The sequence below is a fragment of the Bos grunniens genome, chromosome 10 (assembly GCF_055505025.1).
Source record: "Bos grunniens cultivar Pamir isolate PY7600 chromosome 10, Bosgru_T2T1.0, whole genome shotgun sequence".
In the NCBI taxonomy this organism is placed as follows: Eukaryota; Metazoa; Chordata; class Mammalia; order Artiodactyla; family Bovidae; genus Bos; species Bos grunniens.
The window spans coordinates 101,110,945-101,118,449 of record NC_141174.1 but is presented as its reverse complement, the minus strand read 5'-3'; positions in this window follow the sequence as shown (position 1 = coordinate 101,118,449).

Genomic DNA, 7,505 nt, shown 5'->3' with positions numbered 1-7,505 from the left:
AGGACATGTTGATTTTAGCCCAGTGAGGCGTCTGTCAGATTTCTGATACAGAGAAGTATGAGACAGTAAAGTTGTGCTGTTATAAGTCACCATGTTTGTGGTAATTTGTCAAGGCAGCCAAAGGAAATTAATACAACTGCTCAATTCCTTCATTCAAGTTAAGTGCATTTTCCTGATGCACTTAAGAGAAGTGCACAAAAGTGTATCTTTTTCATCCTGCTCCTACATGGAGAGAAGAGTGAAAAAATGCACACCACCCTGCAGGCTATGAGGTAAATCTGGATTGCTCTCTATGGTTGGAAACAGACCCCAGGGTCAGTGGACAATCTCAGTATGGAATCCAAATGCTATGGTTTGTCCAGAACTGGCCTAACTGGTCTTGAACATAGAGAAACAACTTACCAGTGACTTATTTTCTATTTGTCTCCTGTGCAGGCATTATGAGAGAACTGGAAGGGTGAAATGCACTGCACATTTTATACCTGGTGAAAATCTCTAGATTTATATGCAATACCAACGACACATGGTATTCAATTTCAGACTACAGATGTTTTGAAGAACAAAAGGATATGCCTAGGTTGACTTATTTTCATTTGTGAGAAGTTATTTTCTAGAATTCAACTTTCTGTATATTGTCGCTCTGCTTATTTAATGTATATGCAGAGTACATTATGCAAAATTCTGAACTGGATGAAGCACAAGCTGGAATCAAGATTGCCAGGAGAAATATCAACAACCTCAGATACGCAGATGACACAACCCTTATGGCAGAAAGTGAAGAGGAACTAAAGAGCCTCTTGATGAAAGTGAAAGAGGAGAGTGAAAAAGTTGGCTTAAAACTCAACATTCAGAAAACGAAGATCATGGCATCCAGTCCCATCACTCCATGTCAAATAGATGGAGAAACAATGGAAACAGTGAGAGATTTTATCTTTTGGGGCACCAAAATCACTGCAGATGGTGACTGCAGCCAAGAAATTAAAAGATGCTTACTTCTTGGAAGAAAAGCTATGACCAACCCAGACAGCATATTAAACAGCAGAGACATTACTTTGCCAACAAAGGTCTGTCTAGTTAAGGCTATGGTTTTTCCAGTAGTCATGTATGGATGTGAAAGTTGGACTATAAAGAAAGCTAAGTGCCGAAAAATTGATGCTTTTGAACTGTGGTGTTGGAGAAGACTCTTGAGAGTCCCTTGGACTGCAAGGAGATCCAACCAGTCCATCCTAAAGGAAACCAGACCTAAATATTCATTGGAAGGACTGATGCTGAAGCCAAAACTCCAATACTTTGGCCACCTGATGTGAAGAACTGACTCATTGGCAAAGACCCTGATGCTGGGAAAGATTGAAGACGGGAGGAGAAGGGGACAACAGAGGATTAGATGGTTGGATGACATTACCGACTCAAGTTTGAGCAAACTCTGGGAGTTGGTGATGGACAGGGAAGCCTGGCATGCTGCAGTCCATGGGGCTGCAAAGAGTTGGACACAACTTAAAGACCGAACCTACTGAATTTCTTGTTTGATAAATGGGAACACATAATACAATGCTTTGTCCATACTTTCAGTAGAAAATGTTGAAGACTAAGACAAATGGATTTCTTTGGAAGGAATGATGCTAAAGCTGAAACTCCAGTACTTTGGCCACCTCATGCCAAGAGTTGACTTGTCAAGAGTTGACTCATTGGAAAAGACTCTGATGCTGGGAGGGCTTGGGGGCAGGAGGAGAAGGGGACGACAGAGGATGAGATGGCTGGATGGCATCACTGACTCGATGGACGTGAGTCTGAGTGAACTCCGGGAGTTGGTGATGGACAGGGAGGCCTGGCGTGCTGTGATTCATGGGGTCCCAAAGAGTCAGACATGACTAAGCGACTGATCTGAACTGAACTGAACTGAAGACAAATGAAGCAAATAAAATGTAATTCCAATGTATTCAATGAAGCACAATAATCTTCACATTTTATTTCTTTCAATAATCTTTCTTAAATTCTATTAAGCCTCTGCATTTTCCTCCTGTCATCTGGAAAGTCTGTGCCTCAGGTTTTGTTTCCTTTGTCTTTTGCTCTTTTTATTTTGATGATGTCACCACTAACCTCCTCCAGCAGAGGGATGGGGGTTGTGCGCTAACAGGGCTGTGTCCACAGGGTCGGAGGGTCTCCTGACTGGGAAGGCTAGCCACCGCCTGGGTGGCAGGATCCAGGAACATGCAGGGTTCCGCCTCCATATTTGGGGTGGAGGGAGGGTAACAAAGAGATTACGAGGCAAACTATGCAGTGCAACTTCTTCCTAACATATATGAGAGGTAGAACAGAAATATATTAATAACTTCAAGCAGTTAAGAAGTTATCTTAACCTGAAGATACAGCCTGTGGACAACTAAAGTGACCTGATCATAGGTCTCTGGCAGAATTTTGTTCTGTAGCTCAGAAAAGGGTGGAGTAACATCATTTGCATCATCCCAGGTTAGCCTGACTTCCTTCTTAGGAACTGCCAAAGTCAACCTGCTTCAGGCCAGCCTGCTCCATGGCCTTCCAGACAGAGACCTGGTCTGTCTGGTTCTCAGGTCTGTCAGCATGGGGCATCCAGGATATACTCCATGAATATGAGTAGGTGAATGGTCTGAGACCTAAGGCTGAGTTCTTATCTTCTGCATCTCTTTTCTTATTTCTGAAAGAGTCTAAGCTTTGTGGTGATGACTGAAAGAGCTAAGGGTCCCACATTGCCTAACTTGACTGTAACTTCCTAAAGGCAAGAACTATGTACTCCTTTAGCTCAATTTTAGCATCTGGTTATGTTTGTCCTTCTTTCTTTCTTAAATTACTTAAGAAGGACTACCAGTGGTCCAGTGGTCAAGACTCCATACTTCCCCTGCAGGGGGTATGGGTTCGATCCCTGGTCAGGGAACTAGAGACCCTGCATGCCATGTGGTGCAGCCAAAAAGTATTTATATATATTTAAGAAACACTTATTTTGCATCAGGAACTCTTCCCAAAACTCTAGAAATAGCAGCTCATTCAATCATCATGACAACCCTGTGAAATAGATTCTAATGTCACCCCTAGAGGCACTGAAAGCTTATGTAACTTGCCCAAAGTCACAGAGCTAAATGATACACTGGGATTTCACCCATATAGGCCACGTCCAGAGGCTGTGCTACACACACACACACACACACACACACACACTATGCCTTACTATGCTGCCTCATCTTGCCAGTATTATAATGAAAGAGAGAAAAACTTGCAATCTAACTTCACAGAAAATTGGGAAAAATTTCAGAATTTTAGAAAATTGTAGAAAAATTTCTACAAAAGAATTCTAAATGAATAGTATGCTTCTAGATACTTCATGCATAGCTGATATTATACAAATGTTGACACAATATGAAAAGTTGAGATAAAAATATAGGTTGATTTGAACACTTAAAGGACATTGCTCCTTGGCTTAAAAAATAATAATACTATCAAATTGTGAATCATTTGAAGTTCTCAAAAACATGACCTTGACTTCCAGACAAATGAGTAATTACTGTATTTACTTAGGAAATTAAATTCACAACTGGCTAAAAACTTAAAATTCAGTTATTCTGGTAGCCAGTTATATCAGTTAGGGCTTCTGTAACATGTAAAATTTTAATGTAAAATGTAAAATTTCTGCATGGCATTTCTCCCTTTATCTTTTCCTTCTGTACATGACTAAACTATAAATTGCCTGTCTTCGGTGAAAGATATGTATTGTCTTACAGTTCTGGAAGCCAGATGGCCAGGATCAGGTGTTGGTAGAGCTGGTTTCCTTCAAGATCTATGAGGGCAGGTCTCTCTTTGTGGCTTGTAGAAGTCTGGCTTCGCCCCATGTGTCTTCACCTTGTCTTTCCTCTGTCCATGTCTGTCTCTATCTCATCCAAATTTCCTCATTTTATAAGTACACTAGTCATACTGGATTAGAGCTCACCCAGATAAACTCATCTTAATTTACTACCTTTATAAAGATCCTACCTCCAAATGAGAAGGAGATTATCAATCCAGCTTATCTTTTTTGAAGACACTATCTGACCCATATCAGCAGTACATCGGATGAATCACAAGCTGGAATCAAGGGAGAAATATCAACAACCTCAGATATGCAGATGATACCACTCTAATAATGGCAGTGAAGTGAAACTAAATGATAAGTGATACTACTCTAATAATGGCAGGAAGTGAAGAGAAACTAATGAGTCTCTTAAAGAGGGTGAAAGAGGAGAGTGATAAAGCTGGCTTAAAACTCATAAAACTAAGATTATGGCATCTGGTCCCATCACTTTATGGCAAATAAAAGGGGAAGAAATGGAAGTAGCAACAGAGTTTATTTTCTTGAGCTCCAAATCGCTTCTGATGGTGACTGCAGCCATGAAATTGAAAGCTGCTTGTTCCTTGGAAGCAAAACTGACAAACCTAGACAGTGCATTAAAAAGCAGGGACATCAATTTGCTGACAAAGGTCTGTATAGTCAAAGCTATGGTTTTTCCAGTAGTCATGCACTGTTATGAGAATTGGTCCATAAAGAAAGCTGATGGCTGAAGAATTGATGTTCTAGAATTGGGGTGCTGGAGAAGACTCTTGAGAGTCCCTTGCACTGCAAGGAGATCAAACCAGGCAATGCTAAAGGAAATCAACCCTGAATATTCATTGGAAGGACTGATGCTGAAGCTCCAATACTTTGGCCACCTGATGCAAAGAGCTGACTCATTAGAAAAGACCCTGATGTTAGGAAAGATCTAAGGCAAAAGGAGAAGAGGGCATCAGAGGATGAGATGATTAGATGGCATCACCGACTCAATGGACATGAGTTTGAGCAAAGTCCAGGAGATAGCAAAGGACAGGGAAGCCTGGTGTGCTACAGTTCATGGAGTCCCAGAGTCAGACACGCTTTAGGGACTGAACTACTACAGCAGCAGTGCATTGAGGGGTAAGAGTCCTGTCTGAATTCTAGCTCTGACGTTTATCAATTTTGAGACCTTGGTATGCCTCATTTCCCTCCTTTAAATGAGGATAAAACAGTATCTACCCCATGCTGTCATGAGAATTACGTGAATCCATGCATGAAACACTTAGAATACTTAGTAGCACAATGCATGTTAGATATTCATTAATTCAACAAATTGTTACTGAACACCTATTAAGTATCAAGCACTATTCTAGGTGTTTGAGATACAGACATAAAGAAAACAGCCAAAGATACCCCCTTTTGTGGATCTCATAATTTATTGGGGGAAGAAAAAAATACAAAAAGTAGATCATATAGAATGTCAGAGAGTAGTCAGTGTTGTAGAACAAAAAAACAAAAGCAAGACACAGGTTAGAGAGTGTTAGGATTGCAATTCTGGATCACAGGGGACCTTATAGATTCGTCATTTGAGCAAGGACCTGATGAATGGGAGAAGACAGTTAAGTGCTTATCTGGAGGTTTTAGATAGAGAAGGGCTTCCCCACTTCAGCACTACTGACATTTGGGGCTGGATTTTTCTTTTTGGGGGGCCTGACCTGTGCATTGCAGGATGTTTAGCGGCATCCCTGCTAGATGCTTTTTGCAACTGAGTAGCATCTGCCACCCTAGTTGTGACCACCTTTCTTACAAGCAAAGATGTCTCCAGACATTGTCACATGTCCTGGGGGGACAGAATCACTGCTGGTTGAGGACCACTGAGGTAGAAGGAAAGTGAGAGCTCCGGGGCAGGAGTGTGCTCAGCTTGTTTGAGGCACAGCTAGGAAGCACACAATACAAGATGAGATCAGAGGGGAGAAGGATAAACCATACACATACCACCTGTAACTTTGAGGCCATTCTTTCCATCAACGGAAACTACTGGAGGGTTAAGAGCAAAAAGACAGCACACCTTGACCCACAATTTAGAAAGACCCAAGTAGCTGCCACACTGAGAATTGTCCATAGGTAGAAAGACAGAAATGGACACCTCAGCAGGGTGGTAATCACAGTAATCTTATTATATATTTGCTTTTTGTTTGTTTAATTTGGTCACTGATTTGGCTGGGTAGTGATGGGACTAGTGAGAGAACTGAGATAAAATCTGGGGAAGAAAAGAGGAAGGAGAATTAGCATAAAAGGAAAAGCCTAAGAGTGGGCAAGGGAGCTTTTCGTGGAAGTGGAAGGCAGTCAGTTTGAAAGAGGGTAAAGAGAGAATGTTGGGGGCCGGTGAATGCTTTCCTAAGGAATCATAGCTCTGGTCTGTAAGGGATGGGGAGACGTTGAAGCTTAAGTAACAAGGAAAACTCTGCAGCAGGGTACAGATCACAGGAGTCAGAAAGACTACTTTCAAAGGGAGTTTCCTGAATTAACATGCTACTGCTGCTGTTAAGTCGCTTCAGTTGTGTCCGACTTTGTGCGACTCCATAGACGGCAGCCCATCAGGCTCCACCGTCCCTGGGATTCTCCAGGCAAGAACACTGGAGTGGGTTGCCATTTCCTCTCCAATGCATGAAAGTGAAAGGTGAAAGTGAAGTCGCTCAGTCGTCACTCAGTCGTGTCGGACCCTTAGCGACCCCATGGACTGCAGCCTACCAGGCTCCTCCGTGCATGGGATTTTCCAGGCAAGAGTACTGGAGTGGGGTGCCATTGCCTTCTTGTCACCATTCCTAGGGGTGCGATAGGAGCCATAAAAAGAGCTTATATTTAGGTGGATGAAGAGCAGGAGCCGGACCTTCTGAAGGAAGAAAAGCGAAGTCCTGCCCTAAGACTTGGACCTATTTTCTCCAGAGTAATTTTGCTTCTAGGCAAGAACGGGGCTTCCCTGATGGCTCAAGAGTTTAATCCTTGAGTCAGGAAGATCCCTTGGAGTAGGAAATCACAACTCACTCTGGTATTCTTGCCTGGCAAATTCCTGTGGACAGAGTAGCCTGGCGGGCTACAGTCCATAGGGTCGCAAAGAGTCGGACAATGACTGAGCGACTAGACAACCACAAGGCAAGCAAACGGTATGTCTCTGAGGCTAGAAACATTTCCGTGGTATCAGAGATCAAGCAAATGCCAAGCCCACCATGAAATGGTTTAAGTTGGGCAGTACTTTTGTTGGAAATGGTGTCCCCAGAGGAGGGTGTCTTGTTTCTTTAAGGGTTTTTTCAAAAAGACTGTTATCTATAAGTAAGAAAAGCTATGCCGAGTACCGGCCATGAAAGAAAAAGCAGGTCTGCAATCAAACAGTTCTTGGGGATTGGTCGTGCATTTCAGTATTTAAGTGGAAAATGTGTTAGTAGATATAACACAGCAGTGTAGGTCCATCAAACCAGTCCTCCTACTTTGTAGGTGGCAGCAACAAGGCCGCCTGCCTCCACTTTCCTTCTGTCCTTCTGTCCAGTCCGATTTCTGAAAGGGGCTCACTCAGTTAACAGAGGTGGGGGCGGAGGGGCGGCCGCCGGGCAGGGAGCCGTGGGCGCAGGGCCGCCGCCCAGGGTGTGGCTCCGGGCGCGGCGCCCGGGCGCGAGAGGGGCGGGCGGCGGGCGGGCGG